Below are 26,327 nucleotides of genomic sequence, written 5' to 3'. Positions count from 1 at the left end.
ATAAAAAAATTAGCCAGGCATGATGGTACATGCCTGTAGTCCTGCACCTTGGGAGGCTGAGGTGGGAGGATCACTTAAGCTCAGGAGTTCGAGGTTGCAGTAAGCTGTGATCACACCATTGCACCCCAGTCTGGGTGACAGCAAAATTTTGTCTGAAGAAAAAAAAAGTTCTTTTTTTTGTACAGTGAAGCCCTATCATCATTGTATACTAAAGACCTATTCTGAGCTGGGCTCACACCTGTAATCCCAGCGCTTTGGGAGGCTGAGGTGGGTGGATCACCTGAGGTCATGAGTTCGAGACCAGCCTGGCCAATATGGTGAAACCCCATCTCTACTAAAGATACAAAAAATTAGCCGGGCATGGTGGTGTCCGCCTGTAATTCCAGCTACTCAGGAGGCTGAGCCAAGAGAATCACTTGAACTCAGAAGGTGGAGGTTGCAGTGAGCCAAGGTCGCACCATTGCACTGCAGCCTGTGTGACAAAGTGAGACACCATCTCAAAAAAAAAAAAAAAAAAAAAAAAAAAATCTGTACAGCAAAGCCCTAACACAAAATATTTTGCTGGTCTATGATTTTTGTTCTGCCAGAGTTACATCATATCCCCAACTCAATGATGTGTAGAAATGCTGACATTCCTCTCTTTCTTGAATTTTTAACATGGGAACATACTACTTGTGAAGCATCAAAATATTTCATTTAGACTCATGATGCCATACTATTAACATCCAATTTAGGATAGTGTTTCCTACTTTTTCTTCTGCTGTGAACCCTGACTCCTTTTGACTTTTAATTTAATACAGATTAAAAAGACACATGGTATATAACTAGGTTTATGATGAAAAATGGTAATACCCTGCTGTCATCTCTACTTCCAGCTCAGTGTGTGAAGAGAATTCATTGTCTTCCATTTCTCCTCTAAGGCTACCCATCTCATTTACTGACATCATTATCTCCTTACTCTTGTCTTCAGATCTGATGTCTCCAGTACTATTGACTTCCTTCTCTGGTTTTTTCTTCTCCATTCTCACAGGCACTGCCTTACTTAAAAGGTTTGCCCCTTGCCTCTTGCCTGTTTCCCATGCTGTGGGGAAAAGAAAGAGAGATCAGCCTGTTACTGTGTCTATATAGAAGGAAGTAGACATAAGAGACTCCATTTAGTTCTGTATTTGAGATGCTGTTAATCTGTGACCCTACCCCCAACCTTGTCCTTGCAAGAGACATGTGCTGTGGTGACTTAAGGTTAAAAGGATTTTGGGCGGTGCAGAATGTGCTTTGTTTACTGAGTAAGGAGAAAACCGCCTTTAGGAATAAGGTGGGGCTTGCTGGAGCAATACTGCTAAAAGGTTTATGGAGATGTTCGCATATACATCTCAAAGCACAGCACCGGTGATGGTAAAGATAATTATGAATAAATACTAAGGGAACTCAGAGGCCGGTGCCGGTGTGGGTCCTCTGTAAGCACAGCACCGGTCCCCTGGGCCCCGCTTTTCCTTCTCTACACTTTGTCTCTGTGTCTTATTCCTTTTCTCAAGTCTTTCGTCCCACCTAACGGGAAGCACCCACAGGTGTGTAGGGGCAGGCCACCCCTACACCATGCACCAGTGGAGTTGCCTCCTAACTAATCTGCGTGCCTCTGATTTCTCTGGTTTCTGGTCTTTCTTCCATACCACTGTCAGTTTGCTTTCTAAAACACAGTTCTAAATCATTTTTCTACTCTACTCAAAAGTTTGGTGGCCTTCCAAATAAATTCTAGGTTCCTTAGGATGATTTTTAAATTTTTTTTTTTTTTTTTTTTTTTTTTTTTTTTTTTTTTTTATTATACTTTAGGGTTTTAGGGTACATGTGCACAATGTGCAGGTTTGTTACATATGTATCCATGTGCCATGTTGATTTCCTGCACCCATTAACTCGTCATTTAGCATTAGGTGTATCTCCTAATGCTGTCCCTCCCCCCTCCCCCCACCCCACAACAGTCCCCGGAGTGTGATGTTCACCTTCCTGTGTCCATGAGTTCTCATTGTTCAATTCCCACCTATGAGTGAGAACATGCGGTGTTTGGTTTTTTGTCCTTGCGATAGTTTACTGAGAATGATGTTTTCCAGTTTCATCCATGTCCCTACAAAGGACACGAACTCATCATTTTTTATGGCTGCATAGTATTCCATGGTGTATATGTGCCACATTTTCTTAATCCAGTCTATCGTTGTTGGACATTTGGGTTGGTTCCAACTCTTTGCTATTGTGAATAGTGCCGCAATAAACATACGTGTGCATGTGTCTTTATAGCAGCATGATTTATAGTCCTTTGGGTATATACCCAGTAATGGGATGGCTGGGTCAAATGGTATTTCTAGTTCGAGATCCCTGAGGAATCGCCACACTGACTTCCACAATGGTTGAACTAGTTTACAGTCCCACCAACAGTGTAAAAGTGTTCCTATTTCTCCACATCCTCTCCAGCACCTGTTGTTTCCTGATTTTTTAATGATGGCCATTCTAACTGGTGTGAGATGGTATCTCACTGTGGTTTTGATTTGCATTTCTCTGATGGCCAGTGATGATGAGCATTTCTTCATGTGTTTTCTGGCTGCATAAATGTCTTCTTTTGAGAAGTGTCTGTTCATGTCCTCTGCCCACTTTTTGATGGGGTTGTTTGTTTTTTTCTTGTAAATTTGTTTGAGTTCATTATAGATTCTGGATATTAGCCCTTTGTCAGATGAGTAGGTTGCAAAAATTTTCTCCCATTCTGTAGGTTGCCTGTTAATTCTGATGATAGTTTCTTTTGCTGTGCAGAAGCTCTTTAGTTTAATGAGATCCCATTTGTCGATTTTGGCTTTTGTTGCCATTGCTTTTGGTGTTTTAGACATGAAGTCCTTGCCCACGCCTATGTCCTGAATGGTATTGCCTAGGTTTTCTTGTAGGATTTTAATGGTTTTAGGTCTAACATATAAGTCTTTAATCCATCTTGAATTAATTTTTGTATAAGGTGTAAGGAAGGGATCCAGTTGCAGCTTTCTACATATGGCTAGCCAGTTTTCCCAGCACCATTTATTAAATAGGGAATCCTTTCCCCATTTCTTGTTTTTGTCAGGTTTGTCAAAGATCAGATAGTTGTAGCTATGCGGCATCATTTCTGAGGGCTCTGTTCTGTTCCATTGATCTATGTCTCTGTTGTGGTACCAGTACCATGCTGTTTTGGTTACTGTAGCCTTGTAGTATAGTTTAAAGTCAGGTAGCGTGATGCCTCCAGCTTTGTTCTTTTGGCTTAGGATTGACTTGGCGATGCGGGCTCTTTTTTGGTTCCATATGAACTTTAAAGTAGTTTTTTCCAATTCTGTGAAGAAAGTCATTGGTAACTTGATGGGGATGGCATTGAATCTATAAATTACCTTGGGCAGTATGGCCATTTTCACGATATTGATTCTTCCAACCCATGAGCATGGAATGTTCTTCCATTTGTTTGTATCCTCTTTTATTTCATTGAGCAGTGGTTTGTAGTTCTCCTTGAAGAGGTCCTTCACATCCCTTGTAAGTTGGATTCCTAGGTATTTTATTCTCTTTGAAGCAATTGTGAATGGGAGTTCACTCATGATTTGGCTCTCTGTTTGTCTGTGATTGGTGTACAAGAATGCTTGTGATTTTTGTACATTAATTTTGTATCCTGAGACTTCGCTGAAGTTGCTAATCAGCTTAAGGAGATTTTGGGCTGAGACAGTGGGGTTTTCTAGATATACAATCATATCATCTGCAAACAGGGACAATTTGACTTCCTCTTTTCCTAATTGAATACCTTTTATTTCCTTCTCCTGCCTGATTGCTCTGGCCAGAACTTCCAGCACTATGTTGAACAGGAGCGGCGAGAGAGGGCATCCCTGTCTTGTGCCAGTTTTCAGAGGGAATGCTTCCAGTTTTTGCCCATTCAGTATGATATTGGCTGTGGGTTTGTCGTAGATAGCTCTTATTATTTTGAGATACGTCCCATCAATACCTAATTTATTGAGAGTTTTTAGCATGAAGGGTTGTTGAATTTTGTCAAAGGCCTTTTCTGCATCTATTGAGATAATCATGTGGTTTTTGTCTTTGGTTCTGTTTATATGTTGGATTACATTTATTGATTTGCGTATGTTGAACCAGCCTTGCATCCCAGGGATGAAGCCCACTTGATCATGGTGGATAAGCTTTTTGATGTGCTGCTGGATTCGGTTTGCCAGTATTTTATTGAGGATTTTTGCATCAATGTTCATCAAGGATATTGGTCTGAAATTCTCTTTTCTGGTTATGTCTCTGCCAGGTTTTGGTATCAGGACAATGCTGGCTTCATAAAATGTGTTAGGGAGGATTCCCTCTTTTTCTATCGATTGGAATAGTTTCAGAAGGAATGGTACCAGTTCCTCCTTGTACCTCTGGTAGAATTCAGCTGTGAATCCATCAGGTCCTGGACTCTTTTTGGTTGGTAAGCTATTGATTATTGCCACAATTTCAGAACCTGTTATTGGTCTATTCAGAGATTCAACTTCTTCCTGGTTTAGTCTTGGGAGGGTGTATTTGTCGAGGAATTTATCCATTTCTTCTAGATTTTCTAGTTTATTTGCATAGAGGTGTTTGTAGTATTCTCTGATGGTAGATTGTATTTCTGTGGGATCAGTGGTGATATCCCCTTTTTCGTTTTTTATTGCATCTATTTGATTCTTCTCTCTTTTCTTCTTTATTAGTCTTGCTAGCGGTCCATCAATTTTGTTGATCTTTTCAAAAAACCAGCTCCTGGATTCATTAATTTTTTGAAGGGTTTTTTGTGTCTCTATTTCCTTCAGTTCTGCTCTGATTTTAGTTATTTCTAGCCTTCTGCTAGCTTTTGAATGTGTTTGCTCTTGCTTTTCTAGTTCTTTTAATTGTGATGTTAGGGAGTCAATTTTGGATCTTTCCTGCTTTCTCTTGTGGGCATTTAGTGCTATAAATTTCCCTCTACACACTGCTTTGAATGTGTCCCAGAGATTCTGGTATGTTGTGTCTTTGTTCTCGTTGGTTTCAAAAAACATCTTTATTTCTGCCTTCATTTCATTATGTACCCAGTAGTCATTCAGGAGCAGGTTGTTCAGTTTCCATGTAGTAGAGCGGTTTTGAGTGAGTTTCTTAATCCTGAGTTCTAGTTTGATTGCACTGTGGTCTGAGAGACAGTTTGTTATAATTTCTGTCCTTTTACATTTGCTGAGGAGAGCTTTACTTCCAACTATGTGGTCAATTTTGGAATAGGTGTGGTGTGGTGCTGAAAAAAATGTATATTCTGTTGACTTGGGGTGGAGAGTTCTGTAGATGTCTATTAGGTCCACTTTATGTAGAGCTGAGTTCAATTCCTGGATATCCTTGTTAACTTTCTGTCTCGTTGATCTGTCTAATGCTGACAGTGGGGTGTTAAAATCTCCCATTATTATTGTGTGGGAGTTTAAGTCCCTTAGTAGGTCACTCAGGACTTGCTTTATGAATCTGGGTGCTCCTGTGTTGGGTGCATATATATTTAGGATAGTTAGCTCTTCTTGATGAATTGATCCCTTTACCATTATGTAATGGCCTTCTTTGTCTCTTTTGATCTTTGTTGGTTTAAAGTCTATTTTATCAGCGACTAGGATTGCAACCCCTGCCTTTTTTTGTTTTCCAGTTGCTTGATAGATCTTCCTCCATCCCTTTATTTTGAGTCTATGTGTGTCTCTGCATGTGAGATGGGTTTCCTGAATACAGCACACTGATGGGTCTTGACTCCTTATCCAGTTTGCCAGTCTGTGTCTTTTGAATGGAGCATTTAGCCCATTTACATTTAACGTTAATATTGTTATGTGTGAATCTGGTCCTGTCATTATGATGTTAGTTGGTTATTTTGCTCGTTAGTTGCTATAGTTTCTTCCTAGTCTCGATGGTCTTTACAATTTGGCATGTTTTTGCAGTGGCTGGTACCGGTTGTTCCTTTCCATGTTTAGTGCTTCCTTCAGGAGCTCTTTTAGGGCAGGCCTGGTGGTGACAAAATCACTCAGCGTTTGCTTGTCTGTAAAGTGTTTTATTTCTCCTTCACTTATGAAGCTTAGTTTGGCGGGATAGGAGATTCTGGGTTGAAAATTCTTTTCTTTAAGAATGTTGAATATCGGTCCCCACTCTCTTCTGGCTTGTAGAGTTTCTGCTGAGAGATCAGCTGTTAGTCTGATGGGCTTCCCTTTGTGGGTAACCCGACCTTTCTCTCTGGCTGCCCTTAACATTTTTTCTTTCATTTCAACTTTGGTGAATCTGACAATAATGTGTCTTGGAGTTGCCCTTCTCGAGGAGTATCTTTGTGGCGTTCTCTGTATTTCCTGAATCTGAATGCTGGCCTGCCTTGCTAGATTGGGGAAGTTCTCCTGGATAATATCTTGCAGAGTGTTTTCCAACTTGGTTCCATTCTCCCCATCATTTTCAGGTACACCAATCAGACGTAGGTTTGGTCTTTTCACATAGTCCCAAATTTCTTGGAGGCTTTGTTCATTTCTTTTTATCCTTTTTTCTCTAAACTTCCCTTCTCTTTTCATTTCATTCATTTCATCTTCCATCAGCGATACCCTTTCTTCCAGTTGATCGCATCTGCTACTGAGGCTTCTGCAATCTTCGCGTAGTTCTCGAAGCTTGGCTTTCAGCTCCATCGGCTCCTTGAAGCCCTTCTCTCCATTGGTTATTCTAGTTATCCATTCTTCTAATTTTTTTTCAAAGTTTTTAACTTCTTTGCTGTTGTTTTGAATTTCCTCTCGTAGCTCAGAGTAGTTTGATCGTCTGAAGCCTTCTTCTCTCAACTCATCAAAGTCATCCTCCATCCAGCTTTGTTCCGTTGCTGGTGAGGAACTGCGTTCCTTTGGAGGAGGAGAGGTGCTCTGTTTTTTAGAGTTTCCAGTTTTTTTGGTCTGTTTTTTCCCCATCTTTGTGGTTTTATCTACTTTTTGTCTTTGATGATGGTGATGTACAGATGGGTTTTTGGTGTGGATGTCCTTTCTGTTTGTTAGTTTTCCTTCTACCAGACAGGACCCTCAGCTGCAGGTCTGTTGGAGTTTACTAGAGGTGCACTCCAGACCCTGTTTGGCTGGGTGTCAGCAGCGGTGGCTGCAGAACAGCGGATTTTCGTGAGACCACAAATTCAGCTGTCTGATAGTTCCTCTGAAAGTTTTGTCTCAGAGAAGTACCGGGTTGAATGAGGTGTCAGTCTGTCCCTACTGGGGGGGTGCCTCCCAGTTAGGCTGCTCAGGGGTGAGGGACCCACTTTAGGAGGCAGTCTGTCTGTTCTCAGATCTCCAGCTGCGTGCTGGGAGAACCACTACTCTCTTCAAAGCTGTCAGTCAGACAGGGACATTTAAGTCTGTGGAAGTTCTTGCAGAGTTTTTGTTTGTCTGTGCCCTGCCCCCAGAGGTGGAGCCTACAGAGGCAGGGAGGCCTCCTTGAGCTGTGGTGGGCTCCACCCAGTTCGAGCTTCCTGGCTGCTTTGTTTACCTAAGCAAGCCTGGGCAATGGCGGGCGCCCCTCCCCCAGCCTCGCTGCCGCCTCGCAGCTTGATCTCAGACTGCTGTGCTAGCAATTAGCGAGACTCTGTGGGCATAGGACCCTCCGAGCCAGGTGCGGGACACAATCTCCTAGTGTGCCGTTTTCCAGGCCTGTTGGAAAAGCGCAGTATTAGGATGGGACTGACCCGATATTCCAGGTGCCGTCTGCTTCCCCTTTCTTTGACTAGGAAAGGGAACTCCCTGACCCCTTGCGCTTCCCGAGTGAGGCAATGCCTCGCCCTGCTTCGGCTCGCGCACAGTGCGCTTCACCGACTGTCCTGCACCCACTGTTAGGCACTCCCTAGTGAGAAGAAACCGGTACCTCAAGCAGAAATGCAGAAATCACCCGTCTTCTGTGTCGCTGGGGCTGGGAGCTGGAGACCGGAGCTGTTCCTATTCGGCCATCTTGGCTCCACCTAGTTTTTTTAAAAAATAACTAAAATCTTATTGAAAATTTTGGAAATCTGAAAATGTGGACCATTTATTAGATAACACTAATGTGTCAGTCATATTGTGATAATAATATTGTGGTTATATAACAGACTGTCCTTTTTCTTTGGAAACAGAAGCTAAAGTATTAGGAAAAAAACAATGTGACCTCCACAACTTATTTTCAAAGAATTTGGAAAAACGGAGATTATGAATGTAAAAAATGCTCATCGATGAATTCTAGGTGAAGGGCATATAGATGTTCATTTCAGCTTCTTTGAGGGTTGGCAATTTTTCAAAATAAAAAAGTTGAGAAAAAATTAATAAATCACATTCCCTGGTCATCTTTCCAACCTGTATTCCTGATCTCTTGCAAACGTTCAGCCCACCCATTTTTAGGATCATTTAAATTACCTCTTTGGAAACATTTGCCTATTTTCTTATTATTTTATTATGGAGTCTATTAAAACTGTGCATGGAATTTGCTATCAGAGCACATGACTTTGACCTAGGGTAGATGATAGCCTTTATTTTGTATCAACATTTTGTTTAAAATCTTGAATTTCTAGGCTGTCCACACTGAGATTACACTTTAACTGATTTTCAGGTCTTTCACCTGGTCCATAACTGATAACACATAGATAAATCTAATTTGGATTAATTTTTCATACATTTTCAATCACTGAAATTAATATGCCTTTTTTGGTCTATTCATGTAGTTACCAGTTTATTCCATAGTCATTAAAATTCCCAAAATAGCTTAGCAACAAGCAATATCTTCAAGTACGTCACTGCTTATTCTGACTTTCCAGTATTTATAAGTTGTTAAACCCATCCAGTTCTACCTTCCCTTTCGGAGGCCTCTATTGATCACAATTCTATTTCCAGAGACTTTTCATTTTATGTCTCTAAGACTTTTTACACCTTTTAAATTGTCTACCCGCCTCATCTTTTCCCATTGTAACATTGATGGAAAATTTTGTGAAAGGCTTTTTGAATGATAAAACAAATTATGTCTATTGTTTCTGTGTATCCTTATTCATATATGCCCCCAAAATTAATAAATGAGCCAGACATGATAACTTTGCATAAACTGTGCTGCCTTTCCCCTACAGAAGGCATTTGCTTAAAGTTACCAAATTCCCTTTAGTCCATTAAAGGTCAGAACACTGATTTTTTGTGCAACCACTGCCTTATTTCCTTTTAGGTTTCCTCTCACTTTCTTAATTCTCAGTTATGTGAACACACCATCCTTATTTTTACAACTTCACTGTGTCATTAATTATATCTGGACCATGACAGAATAAAAGACACTTAACAAAGGCACTGCATCTTTGTAGCATTTCACTGTCTATTCCTACCTCCTACACAGGTTCTTACACATTCTTATGCTTACCTTTCATCTATGTGATGCCATTAAAAGGAGAGTGAAGGGTGATACCATGCATTATGAGACAGCATTACTGTTAGCAGCTCACACAAATACACAGCATCCACTTGAATGTTCAAAACACACTCCCGTGCTCTAAGACTGAGTTGTATCTTTGAAATGAAGAAGTCAGAGGTTTCGCCGCTGGTGCTCTATGCCATTTAACAAATTTCCAGCTCCTGAAGAGGGAGGCATATGCCAGGCCCCAGAGAGAATAGAGCAAGGAAAGAGCCCTTTTCACCTATTTTGTTGTAAGGGTTTGCACACAGAAAGGATTTGGATCCAAGCAAATAAAACTTTTTTTTTTTTTTTTTTTTTTTTTTTGAGGCTCAGTCTCACTTTGTCACTCAGGCTGAAGTGCAATGGCGCGATCTCTGCTCACTGCAACCTCCACCTCCGGGGTTCAAGTGATTCTCCCGCCTCAGCCTCCCAAGTAGCTGGGATTACAGGTGTATGCCACCCTGCCTGGCTAGTTTTTGTATTTTTAGTAGAGACGGGGTTTCACCATGTTGGCCAGGCTGGTCTCACTTCTGATCTCAAGTGATCCACCTGCCTTGGCCTCTCAAAGTGCTGGGATTACAGGCATGAGCCACCGCGCCCTGCCCCAAGCAAATAAAACTTTATCTACATATCTGGCTATCATCCTATTTATCTGTCACTCCACACACATATTATTATTCAATGCTTAGGATGAAAACACCTGAATATGCATTCAGGGGTCCAGGAAATGGCAAGAGTGTATCAGTTGGATATCAGATGGTGGTGGTATAGATGCTCCTGCTATGTTCTAGAGCGAAAGCAGTGGGACAGCCTGAGACAGGGCAGAGCTTGGTACATCAGAGCTGAATACTAACTCCTGAGAAAGTGGCCAGGATCTCTAACCCTGGAGGATGCCAAAAATCTAACAAGATGCCTCATCTGGTTAGGAAGATAGAACAAGAACCAAGTGATATAGGACATTAAAAGCATTTTTAATGGATGATATAGTGATTTGCATTTAATAATATTCATTAAATATTTGTTAAATAAATAATATGCATGAGGGAAAGTCAGAAATGCTAAATTGTTATAACCCTGCTGTTATGCCTCTCACTGTCTGGAAGAGTGTATACATATAGAACATTACCAAAAAGAACAGTCTTACCAGAATCCTGTCATGAGCACAGAGTTCAGCAGGTAAAAAACATTTATTTCCTGTCTACATTACACAGGCTGGTGTGTACCCAGAAGCTCTGTCTTCGTTATTCCTTCTCAGCTCCCACCTCACCTCCCACATATTCTAGCCTCCCTCTGCCAGATGACCCACCATTCTGGTGTCTTTTGTGGGCAAGGTCCTTTGAAGTCTACTTTTTCTTCCATTTTCCAGTGCAATGATGGATTCTCAAATTCTTCAGAAAGCTGAACCTAACTAAAAAACAAAACTCTTTTTAGATAATTGATAATAGCTCTAACCCATTTTTAAGCTAAAAGACTCCTCCTAAATAATGATGTGTACATAGAAATAGAGAAGCCTGCTCTGCCAATTATAAAAACTGAAGAAATTTACTCTTTCTAAAGGAGGAATGACTAGATTAAGATATTTCTATAATTTTAAAAATCTAGACCTCTTACGTGCAAAGCAGATTCACTGTGCACTAGTTATTATTTCAGCCCACTGCATCCCCGGCTGCACCTAGACTACCTGTGGGAGTCCAGTGAGACAAAACACTCACACATGTTAAGAAGTTACATGCAGGTCTAGTGCAGTGGCTCATGCCTGTAATCCCAGCACTTTAAGAGGCCGAGGCGGGCAGATCACCTGAGGTCAGGAGTTTGAGATCAGCCTGGCCAACATGGCGAAATCCCATCTCTACCAAAAATATAAAAATTAGCCGGGTGTGGTAGCACATGCCTGTAATCCCAGCTACTCAGGAGGCTGAGGCAGGAGAATCGCTTGAACCTGGGAAGTATAGGCTGCAGTGAAGCAAGATCGCACCACTGCACTCCAGCCTGGGTGACAGAGTGAGACTCCATCTCAAAAAAAAAAAAAAAAAAAAAGAAGTTACATGAAGCAGATTTATTACTCACAGATAGTCAGCAAAGGACAACAAAAGCCTAGGATTCACGATGAGCCAGTCCCCCAGGACTCAAGAAAGCTACCCAAGGCTGATGGAGTCTCATCTCCATGTGCCCCACTTAAAATGCAGCTGAAAGACCCCAGGAAGCAGCCCATTCTGGGTTTTATACCCTGGCAGCTACAGGACGCACTGGGCTAAAGTGTTGGAGGGCATTCTGTTTCTAGGGGTGACTGAGCCGTTGTGGCCAATTCCTCTTTATCTCAGGCTACTGCATTCCCAGCACATTCTACAATTATTCTTGAGAACTACATGTGAGAAAGGAGGTAGAACTGGGCCAGTCCAAGGACACCTGGAGAACTTTCCTGACTACATATGTACTGTCCTGAGGGTAGTAGAACACAATTAAATCCAACGTGTCAAGGGTAGTCAAGTATTAATATATCATTCCATACTTTGACTCATGCTATATCTTCTTCCTAGGGCAGAGAGCTCATAAATGGTCACTACATTAAAGCTGCAAGGGTGAGCCAGTGTTGGAATGGACACCTGTAGCCACCGGAAATGCCAGAGAATAAAAAGAATTTCAGAAATTCTCTAAGGATTCACACTCCACTTCATTTTTCTGTTCAATACTAGATTCCACTAGTGCAACATCCTTGCCAGGGGTCCTGCCACCTCTACTGATGAACCCCTTTAGTGACATAGAGCCCCATGACACTGGTGTGTCTTCTTTTATATCATGTTAGATGCTGTGGAGCACATTGATCTCTGCCCCTCTCATCCCCACCTTTAGGAGGGAAGCATTTATTCTTCCACCCAGCTGGGAATGTTGACAGCTGTGATTCTCAGCTGAGTTCCTCACCAACAACTTCCTTCAGCTGAAGATAATTACCTTGCCCAAGGTTATGCCTCTTTTCTAGTTTAAATGACAGGTTAAGAGGATACAAGGACCTTTCCGTCTTGCTTCAACTCAGAACAACTCTGAGGGACCATCTCATCTGAAGTACATGGGATCAGCTGAGGTCTTTGTTGAGCCTGCGTTACCATTCAACAGCTCCCTTTGCCCAGTCCTTCCTTCACTCCCCTATAGTTATTGATCCTAAGTTTATTGTGATCAATAAACTTCTCAATAAACTTTCTATATGGAAATCTCTATCTCAGAGTCAGCTTCTCAAAAAGCCCAACTTGCATTTTATATTAAGTATAAATCTGCATTCATATAAAGTCTACTTGTCCTAATTCTAACTTCAGAATATATACTGAATAAGACAATCTCTGTTCCACATGGTGGCCTTTAAGATGTTTGAAGGCAATTATTAGATATGTGACTTCTGGTGAGAGCTCCAACCTTTAGAGTTTGGGAGAAGAGGAACCAAAAAATGCAAAAGAACTACAGTCAGAAGAATGTGGTGTCTTGGAAACTATGTCTGCATCAGAGCTGCCAAGTACTGCTAGAGATTATTTCCACCCACAGGGCCTACTGGGTGAAATTGTTCATAGTCCATTGGCCATCACCATTCCTGAAAATACCCTGTATCAGTTTTCCATTGCTACATTTAAAAAATTGCCACAAACTTAGCAGTCTTAAACACACTCATTTACTAGCTCTCCATATTGTAGGCCAGAAGTCCAGGCAAGCTCAACATGGTTCTCTGTTTATGGTTTTACATGGCAAAACCAAAGATTCAGCAAGACTAACCTCTTATCTGAAGGATCTGTGGAAAAATCTTCTTCCAAGCTTATCCAAGCTGTTGGCAGAATTTAGTTCCTTGTAGTTGTAGGATTGAGGTACCCTTGCCAGCAGTCAGCCAGGGGCCACTCTCAGCTTCTAGAGGCTGCCCCTCCATCTGCAAATCAGCAATGCCCCCATAGAGTTCTTCTCAAGAGCATCTCTCTAACTTCCTCTTTTGCCATCAGCTGGAGAAATCTCTCTGCTTTTCGGGGCTCATGCAATTAGATCTTTCCCACCCAGATAATCTCCCCATCTTAACATCAACTCTGCCATATAATATCAGATCATTACAGGATTGATACCTCAGCCCATTCTCAGGTTCTGAGGATTAGGGTAGAATGTCTTTTGGGGGCCATTTTAGAAATCCTGCTGACCAGTGCCCTGAACATGCCAGACAAGCTCTTTACATTTATGACACTGGTCAGCCCTGTCTTCCTCTCACTACATCAGCATGATCTTTTCCATGCTGTTTTCAAACCTCTATCCCCTACCTGCCCTCTCATATTTAGCAGATGATCTTGTCTACCATTTTACACACCCAAAAATAGAATCCAGCTGTCTTAGTTTCCCAGGGTTGTCATACCAAATTAACACAAACTGGGTGGCACAAAATGACAGAAATTTATCTTTTCACAATTCTGGAGGCTAGAAGCCCTAAATCAAGGTGATGAAAGGGCCATGCTCTCTCTGAAGGTTCTTGGGAACGATGTGTTGCATGCCTGCTCCTAGCCTCTGGTGCTGCCAGCAATCGTTGGCATTCCTTGGCTTATAGATGCACCACTCTGATCTCTGCCTCTGCTGTCTTATGTCACTGTCTTTCTGTGCCTTCCCATTGACTTCCCTCTGTGTGTGTATGTCTCTCTTCTCCTCTCTCATAAGGACACCAGTTATATTGGATTAGGACCCACCCTAATTCTGTGTGACCTCATCTTAACTTGATTACATCTGCAAAGATACTCCTCCAAACACAGTCACATCCAGGCACCAGGGGTTAGGATTGCCATGTATATTTTGAGGGGACATGAACCAACCCATAATGCCCCCTGACTAGAAGACTCCATCTTCTACCATTTAACTTACAAACCTTCACACCTGCCCTGATTTGTTGTCCACAGGATACCAGACAGCAGTATCCCCTCTGATACCAGACAGCAGTATCCCCTCTGATACCAGACAGCAGCATCCCCTCTTCTCTGTAAGACAACTCATTTTTCTTCCTTTTATGCTCAGCCTCTTCCTCTCAGTTATTTAATAGATTATCCTCACAGTTATTTTAACCTTACTCAAGCCTCTGCCATTATAATAAGGTAAGGGAGGAAGGAATAGAAGAAGGAAGGAAGAAATCTGCCTGAACACCACATTAACCCATAACTAATTCTCTTCTGATGCAAACTTTGCAGAAGAGCTATTTCTGCTCTTTGCCTGCACTTCCTCCCCTCCAACTCACTCTCCCAGCTGTCTCAATACATCTCCCCACCACCACTACTCCATACAATCAGCACTCACGAATGACCTTCTTGTGCCTAAATTCGAAGGACATATTTCAGGCTTCATCATCCTTGACTTTCCAGCAGAAACATTAAGTTCCCTTTGCTTCCGTGATTAAGTCCTTTCTTTCTCTGGCCACTTCTGTGTGTCCTTTCCAGGCATATATTCTTCTATCCTGCCATTAAATATTGCTGTCCTTCAAGACTCACTCCATTCATAAAGGCAATGACAACAACAACTAAGACTCATTCTTGGCTATCCATTCTTCATAGAGCAAACCAGGGTGAATTTTTTTAAATAGCTCACCATGTCATCATGTCAGTCCTCTACTTAAAACTCTTCAATGACTTTATTTTGTTGCACTGAGAATAAAGACCATAATCTTTAAGGTAGTGTATATAATCTGGCCCCTGCTTGCCATGTATACCTAGAGACAGAAGTTGGAAAAAGAGAAAAAAATTTTAAAGATGTGCCAGAAATTTATATTATTAAAAATTAAAAAAAAAAAAAACCCAATAGATATTGGAAAGGATGTGGGGAAAAGGGAATACTTTTACACTATTGTTGAAAATGTACATTAGTAAAATCTCTGTGGAAAACAGTATGGAAATTTCTCATAGAACTAAAAATAGAATTACAATTCGATCCAGCAATTCCACTTGTAGATATCTATTTAAAAAAAAGAAATCGTTGTATCAAAAAGATACTTGCACTCAAATCTTAATCATAGCACTATTCGCAATAGCAAAATCATGGAATCAACCTAAGTGTTAATCAATGGATGATTAAATAAAGAAAATGTGGTGTATATACACCATGGAATACTATGCAGCTATAAAAAATGAAATTATGTGTTTTGCAATGATACGGGTAGAGCTGAAGGCCATTATCCTAAGTGAAGTAACTCAGAAACAGAAAATCAAATACCACAACTTCTCACTTATAAGTGGGAGCTAAGGGATGGATACTGTATTAGTCTGTTCTCACACTGCTATAAAGACATACCTGAGGCTGGGTAACTTATAAAGAAAAGAGGTTTAATCACCTCACAGTTCTGCAGGCTGTGTAGGCTTCTTCTGAGGAGGAGGCTTCAAGAAACTTACAATCATGGTGGAGGGCAAGGTCTTCACATGGCTGGCAAGAGAGAGAGAGTGAAGGGGTAAGTGCTACACACATTCAAACAACCAGATCTCGTGAGAACTCACCATTATGAGGACGGCAAAAGGGAAATCCAACCTCATGATGCAATCACCACCCATCAAGTCCCTCCCCCAACATTGGGGATTACAATTCAACATGAGATTTGGGTGGGAACACAGAGCCAAACCATATCAGGTACACATGGACGTAGAGAGGAGAATAATAGACACCAGGGGTTCCAAAAGCAGGAAGAGTGGAGAGGAGTGAGGAGGATTGAAAAACGACCTGTTGGGTACAATGTTCACTATTTGGGTGATGGGTTCACTAAAAGCCCAGATTTCACCACTACACAGTATATCCATGTAACAAAACTGCACACATACCCCTTGAATGTATAAAAAAGAAAAAAATCATGTGTCAAGAATTCTTAGACAATTCTACTGAATGAGATTTTTCCTAACCACCTTTCATGTAGCAATGCTCAAGTATTTCCAAGAGGGTGATGGACCACAGAAGAAAGTAAAAACAGGAGATTTATGACAGATTGGTGGGTTTGATGGATCCTAATCCACTCCTCTAGCAACAATGTGTTTGTTAAAATCTGGTACACAGAAGACAGAAATTTATATGGTACTTGAGTAGTGTATGATGGTAGCCCCTTTAACACTGTTCATATGGCAATACAATAATTTGCCTGCATCTTTTATGCTTGAATGGCTGCTAAGCCTGCTTGTTTTCCTTTCCTGATCTATTATAATTATTTTTTAAATATGTGCAAAAATACACACACATACCTTTTCCTTTTTGAGTTAGGGTTTCCAGACTCCAGAAATTTTGTAAGAGCCAACACATTTCCAATTTTTCAACCACTGCAATTTTGGCAAGCATATTTTCCCTATTTTCATTAAAGTCATTGATTAAATTATTAAATAGAACTAGGTCAAGTATAGAACCCTGTAGTGAGCCAGTGAAAACAGCTCTCTCAAACTTCAAGTCAATACTGAGTTGACCCAGGATTTCACCTTCAGAAGCAAGCATGATCCAGGATGCAGTCACTCAACATATATGGATGCTTGCGGTCAAATCATGTACTACCTAATAGATTCTAAAGCTTCTTGACATGATTTGACCTCAAAAAGCTTTAGAATCTATTAGAGGAGATCAATTAATACATGATGCATTAAAAAATAGTACCAATATTCTATGAGCCTAAAACTAGGGTGGGTTTTTTCTTTTTTATAAAGGTATTTATTTCGCTAAGGCGAAAGTCTAAAAATCATTATGGAAACCATTATTGATAAAGGTCAGAAAGGATAAGGACACCTAAAATTTTTTTTATATACTTTAGGTTTTAGGGTACATGTGCACAATATGCAGGTTTGTTACATATGGATCCATGTGCTGTGTTGTTTTGCTGCACCCATTAACTCGTCATTTAGCATTAGGTATATCTCCTAATGCTGTCCCTCCCCCTCCCCCCACCCCACAACAGTCCCCCGGAGTGTGATGTTCCCCTTCCTGTGTCCATGAGTGCTCACTGTTCAATTCCCACCTATGAGTGAGAACATGCGGTGTTTGGTTTTTTGTAAGGACACCTAAAATTAGTGAAAAGGTATGGCTCTGTCCTGATTTCTCTGGTAGCTGTCAATTTTTATTTAAAAATCTCTACTATGAAATGCAGAAAATTACGGTAATAATAATAATGAAGTGTGCCTCTTCTAGTCCAAGGTGAGACCTCCAGTTGTGCACTAATATACCATTTTCTCCTAACTCTGGGACTTGGCAGTACCAATGATCTCATTTTTCTTTTGTATCATCAACCCTCCCTCTGTACAAGTTGTTCATCTCAAAATACATGTTGCAAATATTTTACCTTATTTTCCTTATAAGTTACTATAAGGAAAGTATGATTGAAACAATCCAATTAATATACAAACATAAAAACATGGTGAGAATCTTTTAGTGGTAAAAGTTTCCATGTTAAATGAATTATTCTGTTATGAGATATAAGTTGTCATTGTCTAGAATAAATTTGAACGTATAGAATATTTTCTTACCCACAAGTAGCTATAGGTAAATCCTACTTTAAGAAAACATACGTAAATGAAGATTTATTTTGAACACGTAATTGAATAGCGGTTTATAACATCATAAACTTTTCACACAAAACATTTTTAATGTTTACTACTGACTTGTTTTTCAACTTTTATTTTACATTCAGTGGGTACATGTGCAAGTTTGTTACCTGGGTATATTACCTGATGCTGAGGGTTGGGATACGAATGATCCCACCGCCCAGGTACTGAGCATAGTACCCAACAGTTAGTTTTTCAACCCTTGCTCCCCTCCCTCCTTTCTCCTCTAGTAGTCCCCAGTGTCTATTGTTGCCATTTTTATGTCCATGAGTACAGCATGTTTAGCTCCCACTTGTAAGTGAGAACATGGACTTTTCACAAAATCTGAAGTCAGACGGAAAACTTACGTAGTAGTTTCAACAAAAGATAAATTATTATAGTAAAAAAAAACAGCAAATATCTGATTTACAAAATAACTATTCTCTATATAAAAGATTTGTAATGGTCTTTTTTTAAAATGTAGGCTACCCTTGTACCCTTAAATGACAAAATATTTTGCAAAACCACTTATGTATACCTGAGAATGGTAATCTGAAATAGATAATAATTGGAAATTATTACCCACAAATTCAGTTGCCACCAGCTATTCTTCAAATCAATCTGGATTTTGTTTTGTTTTTTGTTTTTAAGAGCGGGGGATCTTGCTATGTTGCCTAGGGTGGTTTTGAATTTCTGGGCTCAAGGTATCCTCCCCCTTCAGCCTCCCAAGTGGGATTATAAATCATTCTTTTCACACATTTACATTCCCACAATGGATTGAATACATTCTGATTATAAAAATAATATATATTTATTGTAAAAAATGTAACATGGAAAACTACAAGAAAAAATCATTCATAATTTTACTTCCAGGTATAATCATTTTTAAGATTTGATGCATGTCCATCCAATCAATTTCCCAATTTTTAGGTAGCAACAAAAAACTGAATATACAATTTTGTCTCCTGAATATTTACTAAAGTTTAAGTCATAAATATTTTCTTATGCCATTAAGCATTTTATTTAAACTTCCTTTTAATAAATATATATTAGATCACTGTATGAATGAACTTTAATCTATGTAGGTAGTTATATTAATTTTGGACATTTATACCTTTCATATTTTTGCTGTAATAATGTACTGCAAAGAACATCACGACCCTCACTTTTTATCATTTCCTGGGGATTAATTTCTGAATCAAAAGACATGAACATTTTCAGATTCTTGATGCAGTGGACTCAAGAACACAGGTACAGTGTAGACCAGGGGTAAGGCAACTTACTGAAAAGAGAGGAATTAAGTAAAAGTTTATATGCTAAGAGATGGGGCCTCCATCATTCACCCTCTTAACCCACTTGGCAGCCAGAAAGACATCCCTGATTGGAGAAATGGACCTAAGAGAAAAGATCTGCAGATAATGACATTCAGAGGTCCTACAGTCTAGTCCTGGAGTAGCCAAGTCCGAGCTAATTACCCTAAAGTTTAAAATTAATCTATTACCATTTATCATTAATCTGTAATCTATAACCTATGGTAGCTCACATTTTAAACTACTATGCTCCAGTTTCTCCATTTACTCTCCTTCAGTGGTTCCCCTTACCATTCTGGCCGGTTCTGACTTAGGGACAGTCTACAGTAAGAAGTCACACACGCGTCACTTTTCCCACGATGGAAAAACCACCAAGCTAATTTTGTCTTCTCTTTGACCACAGGCCATAGAATAGTTCACTGAAACACCTAATGCCCTAGAGTAGAGACTGTCTCCTGGGGTCAAGTGTATTTTAAAGCAAATAAATCACCCAAAAGAGAAAAAGCCACACTAGACAAGTCAGAGTCCACCTTTTTTTTTTTGAGACGGAGTCTCGCTCTGTCGCCCAGGCTGGAGTACGCAATCTCGGCTCACTGCAAGCTCCGCCTCCCGGGTTCGCGCCATTCTCCTGCCTCAGCCTCTCCGAGTAGCTGGGACTACAGGCGCCCGCCACCACGCCCGGCTAATTTTTTTTTGTATTTTTAGTAGAGACGGGGTTTCACCGTGGTCTCAATCTCCTGACCTCGTGATCCGCCCGCCTCGGCCTCCCAAAGTGCTGGGATTACAAGCGTGAGCCACCGCGCCCGGCCCAGAGTCCACCTTTTATTCACTCTTGTACCTCCAAGGACTAGAACTCGGCCTGGCACATAGCAAGTGATAATACACATTTGCATGGACGGATGAAGGTATATGGCTTCTTCAGACTGAATTTAAACTCCTATCAAGAACAGACAACTACCTTGCCTCTTCCCCACTCATTTTCGGGTCTTCCACAGAGCAGCCAGAGCCTCAGAGGCCCTTGAGAGTTTCCTCCACTCCTCCCTTGTTTGCAGCGCTAGAAGCTGCAGGTGGTAGTTTCCTACACTGGGGGCGGCGCCTGGACGCGGGTGTCCCTGGCCGAGGCGGCCTCGCTGTCCTGGAAGGGAGGGTGAAGAGCTGCATCCCGCACTAGGCGGCGAAAGAGCGCAGCGCCAGGCGGCGGGGTCCGGAGGCGCTCGACGGCTCGCCCCCAGCGCCAGAGACAGGCTGTGTGTTGCGCCAGTGGAAGAGACCGGAGAAACCCAGACGTGGAAGAGGGGGCGGCCTGGACTTCGCGAGCCCTGGTGGGGGTGGCGGCCCACAGAGCCCCCACCTGCCCCGGGCCCCCACAGCTAGGAGTGGCCGCGCCGCCCGTCAATGCGCCGGGCTCCGAGACCGGCAGGGGAGCACGCGGGCGAAGGAGGGGCCGCCGTCGCTGACACCACGGCCTTCAGCCCTTGGCTTCCGCGCGTCGGAGGCTGGCACCTCCAGGTGCCCCGCGGCGGCCGGAGCTGTGCGGGGGCCAGGCGGTTCGGCGGGAGCCGAGGCTGGGACCTGGGTGACCTGTCGTCCGCCCCTTCAGCGAGTCTCCAGTGGGCATGTTTCAGGTGGGCAGGTCCAGCATCCCCAAACCTGCCCCCCGCAGCCTGGAGGACCTGGACTCAGTGCAGCGTGTCCTGTTACACAGGTCAGTGCAGGGCCCCGGGGCGGGGGGCGAGACCGCCTTCTTGCCCCGGGAATGTTGGCGAGGGAGGGGCCGCTTTTCTTTCTGGGGTCTTTCTGGAAGCATCTGACTTGGGATTCGCCTTAGTGCGGCGCTGGCCGCGGAGGGCCGTTGGGACCTGCACCCCACCCTTTCCAGAATCGGGTGCCAGCGATCCACCCTGTCCCGCTGCCGAGACTGGCCCCGCGCGGGTCCCGGTCACCCATCTCCTCCGGAAAACGCTACCTTAGGAAGAAGAGAAAGTAAGATTAAGCGAAGCTGCCCCTTAACACCTCCAGGCTTCTTCCAGCAAGCTAAGAGTTTGTTTGAACTTTAGTTGTGACTGGAATGGAAAAGAGCTTCTTTTCTAACAAATCTAATTCTACCCCACCCCCCTCCCACACACGCGCGCGCATGCGCTTGCGCCCACACACCAACAGCTGCACAAAAGAAATTTAAGAGTTTCTCTAGGAAGAATGAGAACCCTAACTTTCTGTAAGCTGCTAGTGCATTAATTTTAACTGCTGGTACTTTCGTCCAACCTTACCCTTCATGCAAAATAGACTAACAAATATTAAATCCTGTGGTTACAGTGATGGGTTTATAGAAGAGAAAGAAATAGTCCACATGAAGAGCTAATTGTCTTTCAATTTTAAGAGAGGATGGATGAAATACCAAGCAGTTAATGCTGCTTTAGCTCTAGGAAGGCCTGGCCTTCATAAGACGTTGTAGGGAAAAAAAAACTCTTAGAAATATATCTAAAGTATCTTTTGAATACATTTGTGGCGAGAAAGAGTTAAGTGGCGCTTAGTAAATATCTGTCAGGGGGAGGTTTATGTGAGCCCTCTCATCTGTAAACGTTTCAAGTGGCCCTTTTAAGTCTTTGTACAAAACCATATGAGCTGTAGAAATCCTGTTCTATTGGAAGTGTGAGTAAAAAAGAAAGACAGTGTGCAAGGGAGAAATCGGGTGTCTACGATTTCAGAGCTGTCTTCTGAAACCTGCAATTTTCTGCAGTTGGTTTCCCCCAACCCCCAAAGAGCCCCTGCCAAATAAAATAAAATATTATTTAACGAGCGGTGAAAAGGGTATTCTGCTAAATTCCCAAAGACAATTCCCCCTGCATTCGATAAAATTATAGTTCAGGAATAAATCCCAAGAAGCATTAACTAAAAACTGATTCACAGCATGACTTTGTTGTAAAGCCGGGAGGGGTGCTAATTTTAAAAGCTTAAGACCTTGCTGCAACAGAATTTCTTTATATTTCTCATGTTTTAAATGTCAAGTGCCAAAAAATTTCAAACTGATGAACACTTTAGGGTTTCAGATCCAAAGCACAAACCTGTCCGAATAAACTAGGCAAAAGAATATGTTTAAGCTATAGTCATCCAGACTGAGATGATTATTTCGGAAGTAGTGGAATATTTCTAGAATAACCTGCTCAGTATTAAAATGAAAAGCTACTTTATCTGAATTACAAATAACTGCTCCCATATGCTAGAGGAACCAATGGAATCTGGAACTATAAATGTGTTTGTCAGTATCATGGCTAACGGTGCTTTCTTTTTAACATTATACGAAAATCGTTTTGCTACTGCAATGCATTACTCTTATTAGTGGTTATTATTTAGTGTTTTCAAACACACACTTAAAAAACTTAGACATCTGTAGAGGTTTCTCTTTGATTTAATGCATCTGTATTTCACACAAGTTCACATCTAATCAAATGTCTTTTGCTTGTATATATACAGATTTGTTTAGGCATAATATTATATAAATTAGGGAGATTTGATAACCCTTAAATCATACTTGTACTTATCATAGTTTTCATGAACTATATCAATGCATGGCCTATTTTAAAAGTATTACTGTTACAAAACTTTTATGTTTTTCCTTTAAAACATCCATTGTAAATTATATACAAAATTTGGCAATTGCATTAAAGAGACTAGTAGCCATGTTATTAAGAGAAAATAACAGACTATTCTATTTTATTTTAACGTCTTACTTTAAAGGGTAAGTCTTGTGAGTGTATCCTTTTTTAAATTACTTGTATATTTCCCATTGCAAATATGGCTTTTAAAATGTAAAGCATTAAATTGCTGTGCTTTTGAAAAAGATACTTCAGCCAAAACAAAATTAAAGCAAAGTTGAAAACTTTTCTCTGCATGAGGTGCTAACTTCAAAATGTCAATACTAAAATAACAATAGCTCAGCAAAATAAATTTAGCTATTCTGCTTTTTGAAAAAAGTTACACATAAGTTGTCTGAGTCAAGGAAAAGCATCAGTATTGTATTTCTCAGTTACTTAAGTTATTTTTGTGTCATCTTGATTATAATAACCAAACAATCCTATAAATACTCAGTATTTTGCAAACTTTTTTAAAAAAACACATGCACAATACTATTGCAAATTAATCATTTCCTTGGAGTCCTAATTCTTCTGTTGCACAGTAGTCGTGTGACTTGGCAAGACTTCTAACTTATTTGTATTTTCCCCTGTTCTTTCTGTAATATAAAGGGATAATAACCACCTCACAAGGTGTTGGTGTGAATTTCTGATGATGTGGAAGTGCTTTATAAAACTAAAGTTCTGTCAAATATAAGGGATTATGTTAACAACTGTTCTATAATAAAAAACTAAAACAAAACACAAAATGATAGCTATTCCTAAAGATTCTGAGAAGATTCAGCCAAGTGACTTTGCCCAAGGCCTAACAGCTAATGAATGGTGCTGGTCCAGGCTAGAGTGCTGGTTTTTTGACCCCTAAGCCAGTGGAGAGAGTGAACTAGAGGTGATTCTCAAAATTTTCGATGACCCAAATTTCATACTCTTACCAAAGGTGAAAATATGCAAATTCAAAATACCGCACCTATCTAGAATTCTCAGGGGGTATGCCCAATTAAGTAATATTCCTGTTAGTAAAAGAGTATATAGTATCTTTTTAAGATCTAAAAATAAAAACTAAAATGAATAACTAAAAAACCAAAAGCTTTTGAAAATATAGTATAAAGTACACACTGCTCTGTTTCTTAAGGTATAAGGCATTAGATTTCAAGGGTTATCTCATTTGATATTCAGCAACCCTGTAGAGTAGGCAGAGATTATTATTGCTACCTTCAGATGAGGAAACTGACTTTGTCCACTTCCACTTGGTTATTGGTGCCAAAATCAGGATGAGAACTTGGATCCCCTGACTGGAGAATGCATGGCACTTACAGATTATCAAGTATTTTTTACAGTCGATGTCAAATTATTGTAGGATTCAACAATGCTGTGAATTTTTTTTTTTAGGTGCTACTTAGGGCATTTGGCAGTCATTTATAAACTATGGTTTTTTGGTAATTCTCATGTCTGCCTTTTGTTTTCTACTTTCCTCTTCATCAGCAGATTGTCAGCCATCAACAATTTCCAGGGTTGTTGTATTCCTGTTTTAAGGGAGCCTTCTTTCCTTCTGATTGGCAGCTATTGATCTATAGTGGTAGAACAGCTTGCCAAATTTGTTATAACTTGTAAATGAAGGTATAAAATGAAAAGAAATAGGAGTAAATGAATTGGGTTTTGGGCTTGAGCTTTGTGTCATCTATTTTAGTCTCACTTGTGCTTCTGGATTCTCATCTGTATTCCATTACTATTCAAATGTGGAATATATGATCTTATTGCAGGTAAGTTCTATGCATTTTAACAAGTAATTCAACTTTTATAGAGGGAAATGAGAATTTTAGACCATAATGCAATTCTGTACATTTAGGATTGCTGAAATGTTATTTTGATATATAAACTCTGAAATTTGAAATCTTCTACATAATAAAGTCTCACTTTCTAAAATGCTATTTTGTTGGTCTACCAAGTTATTTATTCATATTTTTAAAATAATTATGGCTGTCATTATTACCACATAGTTCATAAAGTATTATTTCTGTGTTCACAATTAAGGCAATATTAGTTTCTAACAAAACTCTTACATAATTTTTACCTTGTAGTTTAAATTTTTAATGAATATGACCTCATGTGGCCCTATTTTCATTTACTTCTCATTGCTAGCTTCTATTACTACTAGAGAAAGAGCTCCTGAACCTGCTAACGATACTAAATGTTTAATTATGTCCTTATCTGGTGTATTTTATGTCAGAATTGTATTGTTTGCCTAATCAAGATGGTAATCTATGGAAATAAGGATGTCATGTCTCATATGAATTAAATTAAACGTATTTGGGCTTCAGAAGATGGCTGGTCATTTTGTAGTGGAAAAGGGAAAATGAAAATATACCCCAGTCTAAATCTCTTAAATCTTCTTGCAATTGCTAATTATGAAACATACAGAATATTCTTTTAAAGGCCCTGAAAATGGCATCCTATTCCTTTCCTTTCTTCATGCTTTCAAAAATATCTAAGCTTATTAAATATTAGTAAGGTTAGTAGAAATATGATATGTAAATTTAGAAATATGACTAATTGATACTACACCCTGAAAATTAAAATAAGGATAAAAATGATTGCTATTATTTCTTCTTTGATGAAAGATCAAGCAAGGTGGTAAATTTTGTTGTTGCTCACTTTTATCCATTTAACTAACACATGGAAGTAAATTAGCCAAGAGAGTTAACGTAACTCAGGGATATAGCTAACGTCCTAGCAGGTATACTTTCATGTGGCATTTTTTGCTCCAGTTCAGCCTTGTGACAAATGAAAGACTAAGGAGAAAAAAAAAAAAAAAAGACCCATACTTGTTCACCAGGACATTGTCATTTGGTGGCAATGATAGATGTATTCCTATTTTAGATATAAGACAGACTGATATTAGTTGTCACCTAATTTTATGGGATAGATTATGAGGAAAGAGTAGAAAAAGGAATTCGTACTGAGGTAGGAGATGTGTCTAGGAGGGCTTTTGGAAAAAGGTGCTATTTGAATTGGATCTTGAAGAAAGGTGTAGTATTTCAACAAATGAATCTCGGGTAAGTATCATTCCACAGTAAGAGAACTGTGTGAGTAAATGAGATAAAATAGCTGTTTTATTGACGCTTTATGTGCTAGGTATTTTACATGCATTAACTCATTAGATTCCAAACAGTCCCGTGAAGTAAGTACCATTATCTGAATTTACAGATAAGGAAAGTGAAGCTTATGGAGGTCATTTGCTCAAGGTTATGTAGATGATGGATTCTAGAACAGGGAGAGAGGTCTGTCTGCCAGGCTCAAATTCAGGAGGTGGAAGTGGGTTCTAGCCTATTCAGGGAATGACTAGTGAGGGCCTCAAAATCTGTATAACAAGCTCCAGTTGATTCTTTTGAATAGGAAGGTTGATCAGCTTGATTAAGATGTAACATGGAATAAAGCATTTAACTCTGAATTGGTGTTCA

This window comes from Nomascus leucogenys, chromosome 7b, assembly GCF_006542625.1.
Source record: "Nomascus leucogenys isolate Asia chromosome 7b, Asia_NLE_v1, whole genome shotgun sequence".
NCBI lineage: Eukaryota > Metazoa > Chordata > Mammalia > Primates > Hylobatidae > Nomascus > Nomascus leucogenys.
The sequence above is the reverse complement of the archived record's forward strand: the minus strand, read 5'-3'. Positions refer to the sequence as shown.